This window comes from Mustela nivalis (genome assembly GCF_964662115.1).
Source record: "Mustela nivalis genome assembly, chromosome: 8".
Lineage (NCBI taxonomy): Eukaryota > Metazoa > Chordata > Mammalia > Carnivora > Mustelidae > Mustela > Mustela nivalis.
The window spans coordinates 134,623,398-134,647,116 of NC_139027.1; the positions used below are offsets into that span (position 1 = coordinate 134,623,398).

At 45.2% G+C, this 23,719-nt stretch overlaps 1 protein-coding gene and 1 long non-coding RNA gene across 3 annotated transcripts in view; one reads left to right on the top strand and one right to left on the bottom strand.

Moving 5' to 3' along the window:
• The window catches only part of ZFP64 (ZFP64 zinc finger protein), an 87,421-nt gene that overhangs the window by 20,091 nt on the left and 43,611 nt on the right, over positions 1-23,719 (bottom strand). The window lies entirely within an intron of this gene.
• LOC309871690 lies at positions 521-5,765 on the top strand. Its single transcript, XR_014315440.1, has 2 exons — positions 521-1,311; positions 5,424-5,765. It is a non-coding gene; the product is annotated as an uncharacterized lncRNA (long non-coding RNA).

The following is a 23,719-nucleotide window of genomic DNA, read 5'->3' on the forward strand; positions in this document are numbered from 1 at the left end:
TTAAAATTTAAATGAGGCCAGAGAGTCTCCAACCGCAGATGAACCGCTTTGCTGAGGAGCCCATTAAAAACGCAGATTCCGAAAGTTTTGGCTTCACGCGGCAGAGCCCAGTAATCTGTATTTCTGTAAGACGCCCCCCAAACCGCACCCCATCCCTCGCACGCGGTGACTCGGGCGCTCCGGGTCTCGGACCACACGCACGGGAGGCCTCGCCGCCAACAGGGGCGTGGGCCCGCCCAGCAGGTGACTGAGGCGTGGTCCTGGGGGGGAGGTGGTTGAGCTAATCGGCGTTCATGCTCAGACTGGCTGGTACCTTGATGAGACCCGAGGGGGACCCTCCTTGTTCCAGGTGAGCGACATCCAACAGGGAGCAAGGAAGCCACCTACATCCCTCAGGTGTTTACTTTCTACAAACTGGGGAGTTGCTTAAGGCGGAGCTATGCCCTAAGCTTATCCAAACCTGCGAATCACGTGGGGGCCCTTGCTAGAAAAGGCTCAGGTTCCGGTCTGAATCCTTGGGCGGCCCCTTGGGGTTCAACAGCCGCTCTAACTTGCCTTTTGCGGGGCTACCGTTAGCATATGCTAGGGCAAGGCCTGCGAGAAGACAATTTTTACATTTTTCCAAAACCTCAGCTATTTTTCTCCAACTTCCATTTCACATGGTGAATGGATTTTAGGGATGGCTGTGTAATGCCTGGTGATGTCACTTAAGGTTAAGTTATTTAATTATATATTTATGTATTTTACTGACTTTTTAGAAAAGTACTCCCTACCCCACAACGTGGGGCTTGAACTCAGTCCAGGGAGATCAAGAGCCGCAGGCTCTACCCACTGAGCCAGCTAAGTGGCCCTAGGTTAAATTTTAGAGCCCCCCCTTTCTTGTTGTTTTTATTTTTTAAATTTTTTTAAGATTTTATTTATTTATTTGACAGAGAAATCACAAGTAGGCAGAGAGGCAGGCAGAGAAAGAGAGGGAAGCAGGCTCCCTGCTGAGCAGAGAGCCCAATGTGGGGCTTGATTCCAGGACTCTGGGATCATGACCTGAACCAAAAGCAGAGGCTTAACCCACTGAGCCACCCAGGAACCCCTCTTGTTGTTTTTAAAGAAACTTTTAAACTTTTCTTTGGGATGTGCCTGTAAGGTACACATATACAGAAAGCCACTTGAAAACATAGGTCTGTGCTTATGTTTATCCTGTCTTGTGGAAAGTCTCATGAGGATACTGGATAAGCTGGAACAGTGGGTGCCTCTGGGGAAGCGAACCCAGCCAGAAGGATGGGAGATATCGGATATCCCTTTATACCGCCCGAGGTGCGTACGTGTGGCTATATACTTAATAGTTTTATAGTGTTTTGCCAGCTCCGGTGCACACAGTTGGATTAACCCTTGGTACATGACACCTGGTCATTACCGATCCGTTGCTGGCTATGTTTGTTTGGCTGCTTGTTTGCTCCCCGTTTTCTTAGGATCTAATAAATACCGGGGAACCCACCTCCCAAAGCCAGGAGCATACACCTAACCTACGTCTCTCTCCTACAGCCATCAGCCTAAAAACCCCACATACTTCACTCCTTTGCTTCAACTTTTCAGCAAGCCCTTTTGCATCTACATGTAATCTTCAAAAACACAATTTTAGGAGCACCTGGGTGGCTCAGTCAGTTAAGCATCTGCCTTAGGCTCAGGTCATGATCCCAGGATTCTGGGATGGAGCCCCTTATTGGGGTCCCTGATCTGCAGGGAACCCGCTTCTCTTCGTCTGCTGTTCCCCCTGCTTGTACGCTCTGTCTCAAATAAATAAATAAAATCTTAAAAAAAAAACCCCAAATTTAATTTTTAAAGAGCTTTAAAAGGGTATGTAATTTTCTAGGAGTCCCCCCTCATTTATTATATTGCTAAAATCATCCAAATTGCTGTCACTGTCGTTTGTCTGACTGATGTGTTATAGTCTATGGTGTGAAAATAGGAGTTTATTCATCTGTCCTCCTGTCGATGGGCGCCTGAATTGTATCCCGGTCTTTCTGAATCGTGTGGATATGATCTATGATCTTCCTAGAAAGTGTCAGAGGTTAAGTGAATGTACACATTTTTGGATTGTAGGGAACTGTTTAAGAGATTACACCAAAGTGGTGGCACCTATTTACATTCCCACCAGCAAAGTAAGAAATACTGTGCAGCCACATCCTTTCCTATATTCGGTATTATCAGATGTCTTAATATACAGATGTCGAATTAATATACAATGACATTTCACTATGGTCTTGATTTGCATTTTCCCTGCATGTATGGCTTCAGCAAAAAACAAACCAAAAATTGCTTTTCACAAAAGTAAGGACAGCGGGGTGCCTCAGTGGGTTAAGCCTCTGCTTTAGGCTCAGGTCGTGATCCCAGGGTCCTAGGATCAAGCCCCACATCAGGCTCTCTGCTCAGCAGGGAGCCTGCTTCCCTTCCTCTCTCTCTGCCTGCCTCTCTGCATACTTGTGATCTGTCTTTCAAATAAATAAATAAAATCTTAAAAAAAAAAAATATATATATATATATATATAGGGGTGCCTGGCTGGTTCAGTCGGTAGAGAATGAGCCTCTAGGGGCTGTGAATTCAAGCCCCACACTGGGCATGAAGCTTACTAAAAAAAAAAAAAAGAAAGAAATATATATAATATGTAAAAGTTATTTTTATATATTACATGTAATATATAATATATATAAATTTTATATATTACATATAATATATAAAATACATAAAAATTATTTTATATATCATATATATGCGACTCATAGATTAGAGATCTAAGTGAAAGAAAGGTATCATTTACTGGCAATAAGTCACGATTTTCCTCCAATCCCATTCACCAATTACACAAGTTGACTGTTTTTTGAAATCCAGCTCGTAAATTTTCATCTTCCCTGATAATCAACCTGGGGCTTTTGCCAATTAAACTGAAGAGGAGGCATTACTAACATTGTTAACAGATGGATTTCAGATGCACTGTACTTGGACAGTGTTTAAACAGATCAGAAAATTCTGTTGCTAAGTTTAAACATGCAGAATGAGGTTTTTCCAGGTGCCTCCTTTTCATTGTCCTTCAGCAACAAAATCACAGAGCAAGGAAAACCATGGACAAACATGCTTTTCAAAATATTTTCACCACAGGATGTTTCTCTAGAAATAAGTTACTTTCTCATTCTTTCTATATCATCTTCATCCTGATTTTTTAAAAAGATTTTATTTATCCATTTGAGAGAAAGAGAGAGAGAGAGCACAAGCTTGAGACGCTAGAAGTTCAAAGGGAGAAGCAGACTCCCTGCAGAGCTGGGAGCCTGATGGGGAACTTGATCCTGGAACTCCGGGATCATGACCTGAGCCAAAGGCAGTCACTTTACCAACTGAGCCACCCAGGTACCCCTGATTTTTTTTTTTTTTTTAAATGCTTATTAGGTAGTCCCTTTCAAGAGAAGGTCAGATTTTTCAACGCTTGTCCCTTTTTATTTTATTTTTTTATTTTTTAAAGATTTTATTTATTTATTTGACAGAGAGAGATCACAAGTAGGCAGAGAGGCAGGCAGAGAGAGAGAGAGGAGGAAGCAAGCTCCCTGCCGAGCAGAGAGCCTGATGCAGGACTCGATCCCAGGACCCTGAGATCATGACCTGAGCAGAAGGCAGCGGCTTAACCCACTGAGCCACCCAGGCGCCCCCGCTTGTCCCTTTTTAAAGGAAAAATGGAAACTCTCTGTAATTCTGATAACTCAAGTCTTTTGCCAAGAGATACACGGTGCACCTCTGAATTACACAAGATTCTCCTTATCCCTCTAGATCTCTTTATAAAGCATTTAGATTAAAGATTGATTAAAGATTGAGAGGCAGTAAATAACATATACTCTAGGGCCAGTGTGAGTTGGAATCCTGGCTTTGTGACTGTGTGGCCTTGGGAAAGCTGCTGTGTACTCCCGTTTTGTCATTAATAAAATGGCAATGCTAATATAGCTAGGACGGTTACAGGGATAAACAGATTTTCTCTATGCAAAGGACAAAAAGCAATGTCTAGTGCCAAGGCTGTACTCTCTAAGTGTCAACCAAGACTATTTATAATAACAGAGCACATGTATTAGTTTACTATAATAGTTACCATGTATACTAATAGCTCACCCTCATTCAGAATTGGTGGTTCCAATTAACTAGGCACAGATATTGTTGTCTATGGAAATAAACTGGAAGCAAACAAGCCCGTGTTGATTTCACCCAACCCTTCTGAGTTGCAGATTTTCTAGGCTTTCATGCCAGTTTCAGGATACCTGTATTATTTTTTTAGAGAGAGCATGAGTCCAGGGGTGGGGAGGGGTGGGGGGGAGGGGTGTGGAAGAGAAAGGATCTTGGGCAGGCTCCACAGTGCAGAGCCCAAAGTGGGGCTCGATCTCACAACCTTGAGATCATGACCCGGGCAGAAATCAAGAACTGGACGCTTAACCGATTGAGTCATCCAGGAGCACCAACATATGTATATTTAGTGAGAAATTCAAAGGGACTCATTGAATATTGCTCAAGTAATGGCTTTCTTTTTTAAGAGAAAAAGGCATTGCTCATCTGACCTCTGTCCTTTCTGCTAACTTTCTCCGCTATGGATATAGGAATGAATGAATGAATAAATGTTTATCCAGGTATAAATGACTCCCAGAGAGGGTGTAAAGACTTCTTTCTCTGCCAGGAATTTATTTCTTCAACTGGTAGTTTTTTGAGTTCACACTATTGCCTGGCTCGGTACCAGGTGTGCAGTACAGATTGATAATGCGAGACAGACAAGACCCAGCCGGGCAGCCAGAGAACGAATGAAGGAATGAAGAGTGAGGGCATGAGCTCATTTCAGATAAGGATGGATCAATCAAGATGACATGGGGTGATGTGGACTGAGAGTGACCGGGCGGTACAGAGGAGGGTAGCCGAGTTTGGGTAGAAGTGACCTTTGAGCTAAAACCTGATGTAATAATAGGCAGCCATGGGAAGAGCCAGAGAGAGAGCATTTCTGGAGGAGGTAACGAAGCTCAGCTCTGGGGGGCGCCTGGATGGCTCAGTGGGTTAAAGCCTCTGCCTTCAGCTCGGGTCATGATCCCAGGGTCCTGGGATCGAGCCCCACATCGGGCTCTCTGCTCAGCAGGGAGCCTGCTTCCTCCCCTCTCTGCCTGTTTCTCTGCCTGCTCGTGGTCTCTGTCTGTCAAATGAATGAATAAAATCTTAAAAAAAAAAGAAAAAAAAAAAAAGCTCAGCTCTGGGATGTTTGAGGCAAAGTAAGAAGCATCAGTGACCAGCTGGTTCCCAGAAAAAAAAAAAGGCTTGTAAAAGTTGAAAAAATAAAAAAAGTCTGAGTTCACTTATGATGAAAGAAATGCAAGTTAAAATAAATTGAAATACCCTTTTTATCTTGCCTGAACAGGGAAGATGAAACACACCCATATTAGCGAAAAAGCACATAATACTATGCTCCGACTACTCCTCCCCACGCTGCACTTCTCACACTGACTGCTCGTGAGAATCACCTGGGGACCTTGTTAAATGCAGATTCTGACTCCAGCGTGTCTCAAAATTTAACATGAGCGTCTGATCACCTGGGGACCTTGTTAAGGCACGGATTGGGATTTCACTGCCTCTCAGACCTTCACGTGTGGAAGAATGACCTGGCAATGTTGTTAAAAGCAGATTCTGGGCAACCAACCCATGAAGAGGTATTCAGCCTTACTCACTATGAGGGAATGAATATTAAATAACCATAAATTCCCCTCTTTCGACTCTTATCAGATCAATAAAAATTAAGAATGCTGGTAACATCTACCGCTAGCAAGTGCGGGGGGAGTCTGGTCTCCTAATGCATTGCCGGTGGGAGTGCGAGTGTTTACAGCCACGGCAGAGGGCAGTCCGGCAATCCCCTCTTAAATGCGCCCTGCCAGTGATCTATCAATTCTGCTTTCCATCTGTGCTCTAGGGAAACATCTGCCCATGTGCATAAGGGAGCGCATCCAAGGATGTCTGTGGCGACAGCACTGTCATAGTAAACATAACAAAACAAAACCAAACACCATTGAGAAATAGGCGAACAGCCCAACAACAGGGGACTGGCCAGGTTAAACTGTGGTCTAGCCATACCCTGGACTACCAGGCAGCAAACAAAAGCAATCATTCAGACTTATGTACACATGCACGGTTAGAGCTCCAGGTACACTGCACTGAAGAAAAGCCAAGTTCCACACGGTCAGAATTAGACACCTACTCAAATCCATATAGGCTTTCACTGGTGAAAGTGAAAATCCGGAAACTAAAAGGTGCTGGAAGGATACACACTGGCTGTGTGTTGAGCAAGATGGCGGCTGGGTAGTGGCTTGAGGGAGGAAGGACTGGAGAGCCTGGAAAGGTCTGTGTAAGAAGATGTGATCCTTAGTGTTACCTCCTTTTTTAAAAAAAAATGGAGTGAATTCCCACACTGCTTGACAGTTAATAAGTTAAATAGTTTATAAAGCAATAATTAACACAATTATGGTTCTGTCATACAATGGAATACATTCTGTATGACCATAACGGAGAATAATGTATTTCCTTGTGCACTGATATGGAATGTTCTTCAAGATACGTTAAGTGAGGGGCGCCTGGGTGGCTCAGTGGGCTAAGCCTCTGCCTTTGGCTTAGGTCATGATCTCAGGGTCCTGGGATGGAGCCCCAACTTGGGCTCTCAGATCAGTGGGGAACTTGCTTCCCCCACCGCCACCCCCTGCCTGCCTCTCTTGTGCCTATTTGTGATCTCTCTCTCTGTCAAATAAAGAAATAAAATCTTTTTAAAAAATGTTAAGCGAAATATTCAAGGGAAAGAAAGGTATACAAATTATGTTATTGTGGTTATGTATGCGTTTCACATGCATACATACGTACATACATACAATAGCACAGTAAAAACATACATATATAACAGCATCTCTATGAAATTAAACACACACAGACACACACAGGCACACAGATATACAGACACACGTGAATGCAGAGGAGATGGGGGACTGGTGATATGAATTATTCCTGGGGACAGGACAGAAGTCTGAATGGCAGCTTGATAAACACTTTTTGGCACTCTCTTAAGTTAAAAAGCTTCAAATCATAAAATCTGGCACACCCCAAGAGTGTATAAAACCCAAATGTACAATTTATGGACTAAAAAAAAAACACCCTTGTAACCACCAACCACTTAAGGTCTAGAACATTCTTAGTACCAAAGTAACTCTTCACATGTTCCCATGCATTAGGTTCTCCTGCTTTCTGCCACCTTCTTCCACTAGCTCGAATTTTGTGCAATTCTTATTTAAAAACAGTTTGGTGGGGCGCCTGGGTGGCTCAGTGGGTTAAAGCCTCTGCCTTCAGCTCAGGTCATGGTCCCAGAGTCCTGGGATCGAGCCCCATATCGGGCTCTCTGCTCAGCAGGGAGCCTGCTTCCTCCCCTCTCTGTCTCTCTCTCTCTGCCTGCCTCTCTGCCTAATTGTGATCTCTGTCAAATAAATAAATAAAATCTTAAAAAAAAACAACCCAAAACCAAAACAAAACAGTTTGGTCACTGTGCATCAAAGATACTCCAATTAAAAAACAACAACAATAGTAGTTTTGTCGCCTAAATAATGTTGCTTAGTTTTGCCGCTTTTGGAACCACATGGCTAATATTCCTTCTGTCGCTTCTTTAAGTTTGTGAGACGCACCCTGGTGTTGTAGGTAGCTGCCGCGGATTTTCACTCTCGCATAAGCTCCACACGAATTTACCACATTTTATACCTTCACTGCCAAAGGGTAGTTTCCATTTTGGTAATTATGAGCAACATCGCTGTGAACATTCCTACACAGCTTCTGTGGCTCTTGTGAATAAGCTGCTTTACGCCCAGAATCTGCATTTTAACAAGGACCCCCCCCCACCTCTTGTGCAGTAAGTGTGAGACCGTAAGTGTGAGACAAGCAGCGCATGGGGGAGGAGGACTAGATGGGTCATAGCACAGGCTCACCCCCAACTTTCCTAGGGACTCCCCGAACTATTTTCTGATGTGACCGTATCAACTTAGGTTCCATCAGTGTCTGTGACTTTTTAAAATGAGAATGGAAAAAAAAAAGAAAAAAGGAACTCGTTAAAAAGTCACTAGGGCACGATCTTCACTTCCTCTTCTCTCCTTTCTGCTCCCACACCCCAGCCCCTCCCCTTCCAGGATTAGAATAGGAAACGCTGAGAAGAATTCCTGGAGGATACTGTGTGGGCGACAGAACGGATCAACGCCCTTTATTTATAGAGAAAACAGCCTCCCGTCCACTGGCTGGCTCCTACAGGTTTGGTGGTTCCCGAACTCTGAAGGAATGTGGTCCCAGAAGAAGGAACCAAGCTTCTAGACCTGGGGGAGGGGGTGGCAGAACTGGGCTTGTCCGTTGTCTTCCCTCGTCCTAGGAAACGTGAATTTCCAATCCCTTTATGACAATGCCGGAATCACCCGGGCCAACTGTCACCCGTGGGTTCTTTGAGGGTTTCTGTGTCGTGGGCCACACAGTCTCCCTGACTCTGACATTGTCTATTAGGGCTTTTGCTCTTGGGGCCATTCATCTGTTTAGCAAACATGAATTGGGTTCCATCTGGTCGTGAGGTCGCTCACCTCTAGGAGTGCAACAGCAAGCGAGCCTTGAAGGAAGTCACAGAGGGACGAGGAGGGAGCATACGAGGCAGGTACAACACACCGTTTGGGAAAGGGTCGCATGGCGGTCAGGGAAAGCTTCCTGCAGCTTCCACCTTCCCCGGGTGGATGGGACGAGTAGGTCTTGGGCAGCTGGAGAAGTGAGGCGAAGAGGATTTGGGGCAGAAGGGACCCCTGTGCCAAGACCAGGAGGTAAAGAAAGGGATGGCCCTTTTGAGGACCCTCGGTCTGGCTGGAGGTGGGCGGAATGCTGGCAGGAAGGCAGGGGAGGCGTGGGAAGGGGACGCAAGGGTCTTGTATGGCAAGCGGGACCCCGTCAACGCTTTCCTGCTTCTCCTCTCCCCTCTATCCCTGTTCAACCACCGACACATCCAGAGGCAGATCCCAGACTTGGTCTGACCAAGGTGAAGGTTACTTCCCCTCTCCTCACCTGAGACACAGCAACACTGGCCAGGAAGTGACTCTGACAGTGAGAACAGTGGACACTCACCGACGCTCGCCCCATGCGGGGGGTTGGGTTAGAACACATTCTGCGTGGATCTTACCAGAGTCCCGCTCGCCACACACGCGTGCTTTGAGCGAGTCTCTTAACCCGTGGAGCCTCAGTCTGTAAAACGAGGACAATAATCCTACCTACTACCTCAGCTGGTTTGCCTGAGCATTGAAAGGGAATGTCTGTTAAGCGACGGACTCTTGGGTTTGGCTCCAGTCTTGATCTCAGGGTCATGAGATGGAGCCCTGTGGTGGGCTCTGTGCTGAGCATGGGGCCTGCTTGAGAGTCTCTCTCCCTGTCCCTCTGACCCTCCAACCCCCTGCTCGCAAGCTCCTTCTCTCTAAAAAATAAATAAATAAAAATAATAATAATAAAAAAATAAAAGGGAATGTATTAAAGGGATCGACAAACAGTAAACAATGAAGACTGTCACTGATAATCACTATTGAACCGTGACCTACTCCCAGGACACTGCACTAATTTTGAAAACTGTGAAACATGATAAGTTATTTATAAATGTGATCGACTTTAATACCCACGTCGTGCTGGGCATGCTGGGGCCGCATCCGAGAAACAGAGAGGAGGGGGCTGTGTTTGGAACACTCGGTGTTCCGCCGTACTAGAAGGCAGGCCTCGTGTGGTCCTGTGTTTAGTTAGGCTAGTGCTTTGAGATTTTTTTAAGAGAGACCAAATAAAAGTGACAGGTAAAACAGGAGGTTATTTCTGGTGGACGGTGCTCCGAGAGATCATCCAGGAACCCAACTCCTAGCTTCTTCCTCTACTGTCCCCTGGAGCGTGTCTCTCTCAAGGCGAGCACCCACACCTGGGATCCGGTCCACGGGAAGGAGCAAAGAGCGAGAGGAAGGCAAGGGGCTGCCTTTGATAGAGTGACCCAGTGTGTGTGTGTGTGTGTGTGTGTGTGTGTGCGCGCGCGTGCCACTTCTTGGTTAGGTCCCCTTGGACAGACTTTAGTCACGTGGTCCCATGTAGCTGCAAGGGAGTCTGGGACTGTGGCTTCTCACAGGGTGGCTGTGTGCCCGACCAACCCCGGGCGGGCTTCTGGGACCTGACCCTCCCGCGACACAGGCACAGTCACAAAATGACCCCTCGGCAAGATTACTCCCTGCAGCTCTCCGACAGTGCAACAGCCAGGACACACCCCAAGTGTCTGTCTACAGGTCACTTGCTGAATAAACTGTGGTAAAGCCACATAATGGCACACTATGTAAAAGAAAAAACAGAATGAGGAATCTAGATGCTCATATGGTAAGATTTTCTGAATATATTAAGTGAAAAAAGCAAAGGAAGCAAAAGCGAAACATATTTGCTTATGTTTGTATAAAGAGACCCTGGAAGGCTAGAGCGTAGCAATGGCTGCTGGCGCCCCACCTGTATCGCCTCGCCCTTGTCACCTTGGTCCCCGCCGGCCTGGTTTCCGGCTCTCAGTACCTGCATTATTTTCCTGAGGGTTTTCTCTGTTGGCCAGCGTCCCCTTTGCCCACCTGTGCAGTAGCCAGAAAGACGTGGGCTGGTCATCTCTTCCTGTCACCTCAGGAGTGGCTCAATCAGCAAATGCTGGGCATGGGTGAATAAATACCTCAGCTCCCTCGCCCCACAGGGCCTAACTCCGAGGCATTAGTTCCTTCCTGCCTCCCAGGGGCTCCCGGCAGAGGTCAGGGCCAGCTGCCCGGGGTGGTGACTGTGCTGGTAACACGCTCTGTATCTGCTCTTTCTCGACCCGCCCCACTATGGTCCTCTCCAGGGATTACCTCCCAAAGAAGCTGCTTGCTCTCCAATCCTTGTCTCAGGGTCTGCTACTGGGGACACCCCAGTAAGAGCAAAAGAAAACCAAAAAGAAAGAAGAATTGGGAAAGAAAGAATGAAAGGTAGGTAGGAAGGAAAGCAGTTACGCGTACAGACCGGGAAGGGAACTCCACAGGCTGGGAGAGACGTATCTCCATGTATACCATCCTCTATTGTTTTGTTTTGCTATTTGGACATTGTGAATGCGTGAATTATTCATGAAAGCGCTCATAAAAACATTAGGGATTCTAGTCTTAAAAGGAACACATTGGTTGCTGGAGTAGCGTGAATGGGTTTTGGCGGAGCCCTACTCCTGCCGCATTCACTTCTGGGGGATGTCAAACCACTTCCCATATTGGAAAGGTGTGAGGCCCCCCAGCTGCTCTCTCCCTGCTCTGTTAGGGGCATGAGTCCCAGGCTGCAGATGGAACGGGGAAGTTGGATGAGATGGTGACTCTTGGCATTGCCGGATTGGTGGTGGACCTATGACTTTGGACCTCAGATTTACCGCCTAAGAAATTGACAGTAAATATCCATGCTGCTTTCCTCTCAAAGTTGTAAGGAAAATACTGGATCTGGTAAAGTTCACCCACAAGAAGTATGTATGCCTGGGGCGCCTGGGTGGCTCAGTGGGTTAAAGGCTCTGCCTTCAGCTCAGGTCATGATCCTAGGGTCCTGGGATCAAGCCCCGCATCGGGCTCTGCTCAGCGGGGAGCCTGCTTCTCCCTCTCTCTCTCTCTCTGCCTGCCTCTCTGCCTACTTGTGATCTCTGTCAAATAAATAAATAAAATCTTAAAAAAAAAAAGAAGTATGCATGCCTGACAAGCTTATGGATGCTAAATCAATCAATCAATCAATCAACCAATCAATATGATAAATGTATTTAACTTGAGGGGCTGGGCTTATAAAAAGTGTACAAAGAACTAAAAGGTGTGATGTTTTCACCAGAGACACTCATTGAGGAATAAGGCAGCCTAAAGAATATTCAGAAATATCTAAGACAGAACTGGTCAAGTCATAGCTCTACAGCTTGGAACAAATGCTTCTAATATAAGTTTTTAAATTTTTTTAGATTTTATTTATATGAGAGAGAGAGCACATGCCTGGTGGGGGGAGGGACGGAGGGAGAGGCAGACTCCCCGATGAGTGGGGAGCCCCACATGAGGCTTGACCCCAGGGCCCCACGATCATCATGGAAGTCAGACGTTTAACCAACTGAGCCACCAGGTGCCCCCAAGTGATTTACTATTTCTGGGCCTTAGTTTTCTCGTTTGTAAAAAGAGCATTATTGCGTTGTCCACTATTCAGGGCCGCTGTAACATGCTCGGCAGAGTGGGAGCGGAGCAGTCAATGAAAAATGACTCTATCAATTACTAGGGATACCCCAGGCTTCCTCGGACTCCGTTTCCGTCACAGAGGGTCTAATAATCAGGCTTGTATGCTTGCAAGTAACAAAACACCCTTCCTTTTTTTTTTTTTTTTTCCCTTAGGAAAAAAATAATAATTTGTGCCCAAGAACGCAAGGTTAGGAGGACGTTTTCATTTCAGCTCTGGTTCTGTCCAGGGGCTCAACATCCTGCCGGCTTGGTCCTGCTGGGCTCCTCTCAGCACAGCTGTGTTGTGCGTCCACCTGCTCTCAGGCCCCTCTCTCAGGGGCCGGGCAGCTTCTGACCCCGCTCTGGGGGAGCCCCGCCTCCCCATGTCCTTGCTCTTGACTAATTCCCTCCCCCTTGGCTAGACATAGAGACTCACTTCAGCCCTGGTGAGGCTTGGTTGCCTTGTCTTGGGTCATCGGCCCATCCTCTCGACCAGGAGATGACAAACTATGGTCTAAATCGGGCCGCTGCCTGTTTCTCAAAACAGGCTTTGTGGGAACACAGGCTCCTTTGCCAATGTTTATTGTCTAGGGCTGCTTTTATGCTAGAACCGTAACAGAGACTGGATGGCCCCCTACCCCTGAAATCTTTACTATCAGAGATTTCTGTTGAATCAGCAACCATTTCTGTTGCTTTAGAAAGATTTTGCTGACCCTTGCATTGGCCCCATGTCTTTGACCAAGGTCAGGGAGTACTTGGGTTGGCCAAGCATTGGACCATGCCCTTCCCCCTTGAAGGGAGTGTGTCGGCCCCATATTGGAGCAGAGTGAATCCCCAAGGATCATCCAGGAAATGCACAGGGAAGGAGGTATGCAGAGGGAGCAGAGGCTCAAGGCCTCCACAGGGAAGCTTTATGGTTTTGTATGACAACGCGACCCTTCTTCTTTTGGAGAGCTAGTTGTGGTGGGATGGCAGGGTTGGGGGAGGTCATCGAGAGGATATGACCACTGGTTGATCTGTGAGCTGGACCCCAGCAACAGGAGGCTCCTTACTCTCTCCCCAATCCTTGAAATACGGGTTCTGCTTGCCTTCCCGGCTCCCAGAAGCTGCCCCATGGACATAGCCTTGAGATAGTGATGTGGTGCTTAGACCATCTGGGTGGTACATGACTGAACCAGTTATGGCCTAATATGTAGATTTTTAAGGGGCGCCTAGGTGGTGCAGTTGGTTAAGTGTCTAATTCTTGGTTTCGTCTGAGATTGTGATCTCAGGGTCAGAAGACCAAGCCCTGGGCTCCACGCTAAGTGCGGAGTTGGCTTAAGACGGTGTCTCCTTCTGGCCATCCCCACCTCTCATAAATAAATCAATCTTTAAAAAAATTTAAAAAATTAAGCCTTTAAGATTCGGCAGGAAGGTGCGGACATCTGTTCATCTTGTGGCTTTTGCCCAAGACAACCATCATGTGTAAGTTCCCTTGCTTACTAAACCTACCATCTGCCAGTCTGGAGTGGCCTGACTCTTTCTTCCAATACAGAACTGGTTTCAGATGACTCCCAGGAAGCTCCCCAAGAGGTCTTAAACCAACAGCTAATTCTAGAAAGCTGCTGATGGTCAGTGGGCAGGATGGGCTAGTCCTAGCTCACTGAGTTCCCCAGACCACAAAGCTGCTCTAGCACTGGGCACGTGCCTCAGTGGAGAACCATCCCTGGACTATTTCTATACCAGAGCAGAGAAATCCCTCTGGGTTGACTGAATTGGGATGGGGTTAAGCTGGAGTTGCCAGTGACCATATCCTTCTGCCATGTACAGAAAACCCGTCTGCAGGGGCAAAGAACAAAGCCAAGCCAAGATCTGCCACAATGGGCACGATCATGAAAGAAGACACACACAAGACCACCTCCCTGCCGTAGGTCCCCAGGTCTTCAGGTCCCCGGACTAGCTCTGACCCCTGTGTTTCTTTCTCAGGTTCTGGAAACTACCTAGTGTCTGTCCCAGAAGTGTTTTTACTTCTGCTAGTTTTTGTGTGTTTCCTGTTGCTCATAACCAAAAGTGTCGACAATATCTGATCAAGCCGTTGAGAAAGACCAGGGAGGGACTCCCCTTGCCTGGAATCAGGAAAACCCAAAAAGCCTAGGGAGAAGCCTAGGGGTATGTGAAAGATACAGAATAGAGGACGAGGTGCAGAGTCAGAGAAAGAAAATGAAACAAAGGGATAAATGTGGGATATCTGAGTCTTATCTATGGCAGAGAATTCCCAGAACTGATGAACTAGCTCTGGCTTCTGATCTCCTGACGTCTGGTGGCCACGCTTTCACTGCAGATACTTCCCACATTTTTGTTGTCACCCGGGTCTTACAAGCATTTAAGCCTTGGATTAAAAGTACCTCTAAGAAGGAACTAGTTTTGGGGCGCCTGGCTGGCTCAGTCAGTTACGTGTCTTCCTTCAGCTCAGATCATGATCTCAGGGTCCTGGGATCAAGTCCTGCATCAGGCTCTATGAAGTGCCGGCTTGAGATTCTCCCTCTCCCTTTCTCTCTGTGCTTCCCTGCCACTTGCGGGCTTGAGCTCTCTCTCTCAAATAAATAAACCTTAAAAAAAAAAAAAAAAAAAGAACTAGTTTAGAGGTGCCTGGCTAGCTCAGTTGGTAGAGGCTATGATTCCTGATCTTGGGGTTGTGGGTTCCAGCCCCACATTGGGGATACAGATGACTTTAAAACCAAGTCTTAAAAAAAAAAAAAAAAAGGGAATGAACTAGTCACACATGAGCTGCTATGGAATGATGTCTGAATCTTAAGCCCTGGACGGTGGCGTGAAACTATTCCAAACTGTCAGGGTGCTTGCTGTGTAGAGAAAATGCCTGTCACATAGTAGGTGCTTAATAAACTTTGTGGAAAAAGTCCTGAAAGATATAGATAAAGAGAAAAGATATAGAAAAAGAGAAAAGAGAAGACACTATGTAGATTAAAGGTCCATCTTAGTTAATTAACAAAGAAAAGAAACAAAATCTATATATACAAGCATGGGTAAGCACATAATAGCTTTTGGGGAGGGGAGTTGAGAATCTGGTGTGGGAAGGAGAAGAATTGTCCATTAGATACCACACTGAAATGTTTCAATTTTTCTACTTTGTGCACGTATTAAATTTTTCAGTGAAAAATTTACCATAATGTAAAGATATTCGATAAAGCAAATATAATGTCATGGTGATTGAATCTTCATGCACAGAATATGGGTGTTCCCCAGAAAATTCTTTCAACTTCACTGTATGTTTGAAAATTGTTACCAAAAAAATTACTGGGATTTGTTTACTTTCAAGAGTTCTCCCTTATGATGAAATCAAAGGCCAGCCCTGAAGCTGGTTCCCATGCAGCTCTCAGAAGGGAGGACAGTGCCCTTGGCAGTGGGTGGAGGGCTCTTTCTGCATAAAAACACCAAGGTTTACACGACTAGAGTTAAAAACATCTGAGTTGGATTAGGGCAAGGGCTGAGTCTACAGCAAGGACTTCTATGTTGGTATGGCCTCAAATTCTGTCCACTGGAGCCCTCCGTTTTGTTCGGTGACAAAAGATCCAATCAAAGCTGCTCTCTCTGGGAATGCTGGGTTTTGTTGGTGATTCCTAACAGAAACCACTGGCCATTTGAACCAGAACAGGAACTTATGGGCAGCACATGAGTCAGCCAAGTGCCTCAAGGAGTACGGAGACCCCGGCTCAGGTAATGGGCAGAGAGGGGGGCCGGCCAGCTAAGTGTCACCATGAAGGACATACCCATACTGGGGGACTATCTGCTTTGGATGGTGCAGGGAGACAACTCTGGTACTGATGCCGGGAACCTCTAAACTCCACCCCACTCTCCCCAGACCCCTTGCTGCCACCATCACACACTGCTCAGGCCTCTGCCGAAATGCTCTCACTGTGAATGAACTTGGATCTGACCCGTGGTTTCTGCTGCCTGCTCACGCTTGGGTCAGAGCATCTGACTGGCCAAGCCCAGGTCACGTGCTTGTCCTCCAGCTGCAAGGAAGTGGTGGGAGTAGCGGATGTTCACCAGCTTGTACAATGGCAGGCAGGACACTGCCCCCGACCCAGGTGAGCACAATGACATCCCCTCTGCACAGGAAGGAGGTGGCTCCTGAATGGCCCTACTAATGATGAGTTAGTAGGGTTCCCCAAGGATGATGGGTTCCCCAAGGATGAGAAGGCATATCATTAGTTTTGCTAGTGCATGTGGCTACACCAAGTGACGGCCTACGATGTGTCAGGTACTCAATGTGTATTGCTTAATGTAATCCTACTTTACAAGACTCTAAAATAGAGGTAACATTTTTTGCGCTAAAGCAAAAGAAACTGAGGTTCAGAGAGGTTAAGGTCACTTCCTGGGTCATATCTCTGAGAAGATGCAGAACTGGGATTTGAACCCAATTCTTTCTGACTCCAGGACCCCTGTTCCTAATCAGTGCCCTCTACTGCCAGCTGTTCCAGTCCTCCATGGGCCCGCTGAGCAAGCCAGGCAGGAGAATGACTTCCTGACTCACCTCCTCATATAATTTGCTTCCAAATTGTACTTTCTCAACTCGCTTCTGTTGAAAGTGATTTTCAAGTAGTATTGTAGGGGAAACATCATCTCATTCATCCAAATAAATACCGAATACTGGATACGGCAATTCCATAGGCAATAGTAAGCTGGAGGTTTCACTCATAGTCTGCTGTATTGGTCTGATTTTGCTGTGTAACAACCAACCTCAAAATCTCAGTGGCTTTCTACAATGACTGTCTATTTTCTTTTTTATAGGTCTGGGAGTTCACTGTGGCTCTGCTGGGTTTGGCTCTAGGCTGAGGGTTGGCTTGAGGTCAGTTCCATTGGTCTGTCCATTTCTCCTTGGGTTATCAGCCACACGGGCATGTTTTTCTCATGACAAGGTCTCAAGGTTGCTTGAGAACAAGAGGATAAGGCACACCATACAGGCACATTGAAAGCCCCTCTTCCCATCAGGTCTATGAGAATTCCATTAGCCAAAGCAAAAACATGGCTTTGCCCAGAATTAGGGGGGTAGGGAAACGCATTCCACCCACCATGATGCCAATGGACAAGGGAAGATACCTATAATCCCAGACCAGGGAGGGAGTGTTGAGTTGGAAACAACAATCTAGCACAGCTGTTAACATTGAAAACAGGATTCCAGTCACGAGGTGAAGACTGATGAAGACTGACAGATACATTTACACTACTCATATCGAAAGCACTAGGCTGAAAACCCAAACAGTGAGAAGCATTGTGGCATGGGACTTGTACTTTTTCCTGGAAAACTATCCCGTGGGATGTGGCACTCTCTTTGCCTGGGGTTGCAATGCTGCACTCCACCGCTAGGGTGGAGCACTAGTCATTACTTTACAGCTTCTGGCTTCCATCCAGCAGCAACAACAGCAGGTAGAAGCTGATTCACACCTGCTTTCCCAGCATTGTTAATCAATAGTGCCTCTTCGCTCCCAGCGGTGTCCCAGTTCGGATGAGGAACTATATGGCCATCTTAAATTTATGTTATAAATGGGGCGCTCTTTTCTCCTGAAATCAACTTTCCAGGAGCCTAATACACCCCGAGAAACACCAATCCCTACCCCCCCCCGCCCATCCTCCCTCTGGAAAAATGCTCCAGTTACAAATGACCTCTCCCCCTCCAGACCTGTGTGTGCTGCCGTCCACCTTGGAATGCTCATCCCCCATTGCTTGGTTCCTGCTTTTCAGCTGTGCCTCCTACGCCTCACTGACTTTGCACAAGCAGCCTCCCCTGGGCGGTCCAAATCTGGGTCACATGGCTTCCTCGTCATGCTTCCGGGGCCCCCGCTAGAAACCTCAGGTGCCGTGGTAAATATGTATTTGCCTGTCTGCCTTACTTGACTGCGAGTTCCCAGAGGGCAAGGACCCTGACGGCCTCGTGACACCAACACCCTATGTACGCCCCTTTGGACATTGGTATTTGCTGAATGAATGCAACTGCTGTCATTGGTTTAATGAGGATTATAATATACATCAGATACGCACAAAATGTAGAGAATCATTCTCTCATCAACTTCACGGTCTGCCTGCTGCTGTTTCCTGCTCTCCCTTCTTTAGCCACATCAAAGGGTTTTTCCACTGGCTTTTCCCTCTGGAATTCTCTTCCTCTTGATATCCACATGGCTCCCTTCCTTGCTCTCTCCCTCATTCTAGGCTTTGTTCCACTCTTAACTCAGGTCAGGCCTTCCCTGACCACCCTATTTAAAACCTTAAGCCCTCTTCCCTTACCAAATTGCCCCTCGAGCACTCGTCACCTCCTTACACTATAACACATGTATGTGCTCTGTTTATTGTGTGTTGTCTGTTTCCCCATTCTGGAAGGCAGATTCCACAAGGGCGAGGATCATTCTCTGCTCAGTGATAACCCCCATGTTTCCAAAAATGCAGGCAGCACATAGTAGGTGCTCAAAAAACACATATCGAACGAGTGAATGAGTTCAGTGAACATTTACTGAGCGCTTTCTTCTGGGGGGTTAGAGGGGTCAGTCTCAGACCCCCAAACCCACAATTTTGGTAGAGGAAACAATAGCACACTGGACAATAAACCGCTTCAAGGCAGGGGCTCAGGCATATGACCTGGCGTCCTCCTAGCCCCTCGGGCCTGTTACTAGTTCTACACATGTGCCCGGAACGATTCTACCAATGAACTGCCAGTATTATAACGGTTGCTGGTTCCAGAACATTCGCTCTATAGTCTCCCTCAGTCCAATAACTAAACAACATCCAGTTCCACTTTCGGAAATCAGTGAATTAAGTCTTAGGGGAAGAGTAGTACTGGAAAAATATAGCCCAAGGGAACCGACCGTCACCACTGCTCAAGAACCACAAAATCAGCATTAAAAACTTAACTGCTGGGGGCACCTGGGATGGCATCTGACTCTTGGTTTCAGCTCAGGTCATGATCTCAGAGTCGTGAGTTCGAGCCCTGTGGTGGGCTCTGCACTGCACTGATCAGTGCAGAATCTGCCTCTATCTCCCTCTGTCCCTGTCCCCACTCTCTTTCTCTCTCAAAAATAAACAAACAAATCCTTAAAAAACAAAAACCAAAAAACTGCTTCCTAAATTAATTCTTATAAAATGTTATAGTTAATTTTTAAACAGGAAAGAGATTGATTTAAGGAAGAAGAGACACAAGTACCAAGTCTTAACTCTCCTGAGAAACCATGTTTTAAAAATACAAATAAGTAGATCTTTGTTAAAACAAGTAAATATGATCCACGTACAGACGGATGCATTTCCTGGGGGCTAAGTGATGCTAATTTGTGCTGGAAGAAATGATAGGACTTTCCTCTGGTCCATTCTTGACTTTTTTGGGAGTTGGTTGTAGGAGGCAGCAGTTAAATATTTAGCAAGTACCCAGCTCATGGTAAGTGCTCAAAGGACGTTAGCTTAGTAAAAGAACCGAGTAGCTCCTTGGCCAGGCACCTCTACCCTTCCTCCTCACCTGAAAGAAAAATGTGCCATTTCCCTGCCATGTCCTACTATTTTCATGTTGGCCCCTAGGCTAGGATCTACTGCTTTGTCTTCATGTTCATGCAGAGATGGATGGATGTGCCCTGCTTTTTACTGGATTTCCAACATGGGATTCTGGCTCCAGAATAAGATCTTAATCACCGTATGATTCAAATCAAATCAAACTAAGTCAAATCAACTAGCTGTGTGACCCAGGGTCAGCTGCTTATCCATTCCATTGCTCAGCCTCATCAGTCACCAGAGAGGGTGGTGGTAATAATACCTCCTTTAGGGGGCGCTGCTGGGGATGGTCAGTGGGTTAGTGTGACTGACAGAGAGTAATTGCTCAATATGTAGTGGGTATTATCATAAAAATTCCCCAATAATTCTAAAAATTGGATGATGTTATAATATATTGCTATCTTAAAAACTAGGACAAAACTAGGACAAAAACTAGGACACTCTGGACCAAATTTCCATCCAACTGGTGAACAGATAAACAAAAATGTGGTCTGGCCATTCAGTGAAATACTATATGGCCATGAAAAGGAATGGAGCACTACACATTATGATGTGGATGAACCTTGAAAACATTATGTTGAATAAGAGAAATCAGTCACAAAAGATCCTGTACGGTTTGATTCTAATTATGTGACATGCTCAGAATAGGCAAAAGCTAGAGACAGAAAACAGATCTGTGGTTGCCAGAGGCTAAGAAGACGGAGGAATAGGGGGTGTTTGCCAATGGGGACAGGGTTTCTTCCTGGTGTGTTGACAGTGTTCTGCAATTAGATGCTGTTAATGGTTGCACAACTTAGTGAATGTACTAAAAATTATTAAATTATACAGTTGAAAGGGTGAATTATTATAGTATACGAATGATATCTTTTTTAAAAAATATTTTATTTATTTGACAGACAGAGATCACAAGTAGGCAGAGAGGCAGGCAGAGAGAGAGAGGGGGAAGCAGGCTCCTCACTGAGCAGAGAGTCTGATGTAGGGGGTTCAATCCCAGGACCCTGAGATCATGACCTGAGCTGAAGGCAGAGGCTTAACCCATTGAGCTACCCAGGAGCCCCTATATAAATGATATCTTAAGAACTTTTATAAACAGATCATCTAAACAGAAGATCAAGAAGGAAGCAAGGGCTTTGACTGACACACTGGACCAGATGGAATTAACAGATATATTCAGAACATTTCCTCCTAAAGCAATAGAACACACACGTGGAACATTCTCCAGACAGATCATATACTGGGTCACAAATCAGGTCTCAACAGGTACAAAAATACTGAGATTATGCTCTATATATTTTTAGACCACAATCCTTGAAGTCAACCGTAAGAAAAAATTTGGAAGGACCACATGTACATGGAGGTTAAAGAGCATCCTATTAAAGAACGAATGGCCAGACCAGGAAATTAAAGAAGAATTAAAAAAAAATACATGGAAGCAAAAGAAAATGAAAACATGTTCAGAACCTTTGGGATGCAGCAAAGATGGTCCTAAGAGGGAAGGCCTTCTGCAAGGAGCAAGAAAAGTCTCAAATACACATCCTAACCTTACACCTCAAGGGGCAGAAAAAGAACAGCAAATAAAGCCTCAGTACTGAAGGAGAAGAGAAATAATAAAGACTAGAGCAGAAATCAATGACACAAAAATAAAAAACCCCAGTAGAATAGATCAACAAAACTAGGAGCTGGTTCTTTGAAAGAATTAACAAGATTGATATAGCCCTGGCCAGACTAATCAAAAAGAAAAGCAAAATGACCCAAATAAATAAAATCATGAATGGAAGAGAAGAGATGCCAAACAGCACCAAAGAAATACAAGCAATTATAAGAGAATATTATGAGCAATTATATGTCAACAAATTAGCAATCTGGAAGAAATGGATGCATTCCTAGAAATATATAAACTACCAAAACTGAAAGAGGAAGAAATAGGAAACATGAACAGACCAATAACTGGCAGACAAATTGAATCAGGATTCAAGAATCTCCCAACTTGAGTGCTGGGGTGGCTCAGTTGGTTAAGTGTCTACCTTTAGCTCAGGTCGTGATCTCAGGGTCTTGGGATCAAGTCCCACATCAAGCTCCCTGCGGAGTGCTTCTCCCTCTGTCTCTGCCTCTCTCTCTGTCTCTCATGAATAAATAAATAAAATCTCTTAAAAAAATAGAAAATATCTCCCAACAAACAAGGGTCCGGGGCCAGAGGGCTTCCCAGTGGAATTCTGCCAAACATTTAAAGAAGAAATAATACCTATTTTTCTGAAACTGTTCAAAAAAATAGAAATGGAAGGGAAACTTCCAGACTTATTCTGAGGCCAGCATTACCTTGATCCCAAAACCAGACAAACACCCCACTTAAAAAGGAGAACTACAGAGCCATATCCCTGATGAACATGGATGCAAAAATTCTTACGAAGATATTAGCTAACAGGATCCAACAGTACATTAAAAGGATTATTCACCACTATCAAGTGGGATTTACTCCTGGGCCGCGAGGGGGGGGTTTATCATCCATGAATCAATCAATGTGCTACACCACATTAATAAAAGAAAGGATAAGAACCATATGATCCTCTCAACAGATGCAGAAAAAGCATTTGACAAAATACAGCACTCTTTCTTGGTAAAAACTTTCTGCTGTGTAGGGAGAGAGGGAACATACCTCAATATCATAAAAGCCATATACAAAAAACCCACAGCAAATATCATTTTTAACGGGGGGAAACAGCTTTCACCCTAAGGTCAGGAGCAGGACAGAGATGTTCACTCTCACCACTGTTGTCCAACATAGTAACTGGAAGTTCTAGCCTCGGCAATCAGACAACAGAAAAAAAAAATAAAAGGCATCTGAACTGGTTAAACTTTCAGAAGAAGTTTGTCAAAGAAATCAAACTTTCACTCTTTTCAGACAATATGAAAACCCAAAAGACTTCAACAAAAAATTGTTAGAACTGATACAGGAATTCAGCAAAGTTGCAGGATATAAAATCAATGCACAGAAGTCTGTTGTATCCCTATACACTAACAATGAGGCAGAAGAAAGAGAAATCAAAGAATCACTCCCATTTACAATGGCACCAAGCCCCATAAGAGATTTAGGAATAAAACTAACCAAAGAGGTAAAAGATCTGTACTCTGAAAACTATAGAGCACTTAAGAAAGGAATTGAGGAAGACACAAAGAAATAGAAGAACATTCCATGCTCATGGATTGGAAAAACAAATATTGTTAAAATATCTATGCTACCTGAAGTAATCTACGCATTCAATGCAATCCCTATCAAAATGCCATCAACATTTTTCACAGAACTAGAACAAACAATCCTAAAATTTGTAGGAAACCAGAAAAGATCCCAAATAGCCAAAGTAATATTGAAAATGAAAACCAAAACTGGTGGCATCACAATTCTGGACCTCAAGCTCTATTACAAAGCTGTAATCATCAAGACAGTACAGTACTAGCACAAAAACGGACACATAGATCAATGGAATAGAATAGAGACCCCAGAAATGGACCCTCAACTCTGTGGTCAACAAATCTTTGACAAAGCAGGAAAGAATGTCCAATGGAATAAAGACAGTCTCTTCATTAAATGGTGTTGATAAGATTGGACAGCCACGTGCAGAAGAATGAAACTGGACCACATTCTTATACCATATAGAAAAATAGACTCAAAATGGATGAAAGACCTAAATGTGAAGGAATCCACAAAATCCTAGAGATCATATGCAGCCACCTCCTTGAATTTGGCTGCAGCAACTTCCTGCTAGACACATCGCCAAAGGCAAGGGAAACAAAGGCAAAAATAAATTATGGGGACTCTATCAAGACAAAGAGCTTTTGCACAGCAAAGGAAACAGTAGACAAAACCAGAAGGCAGTGGACAGAATGGGAGAAGTTATTT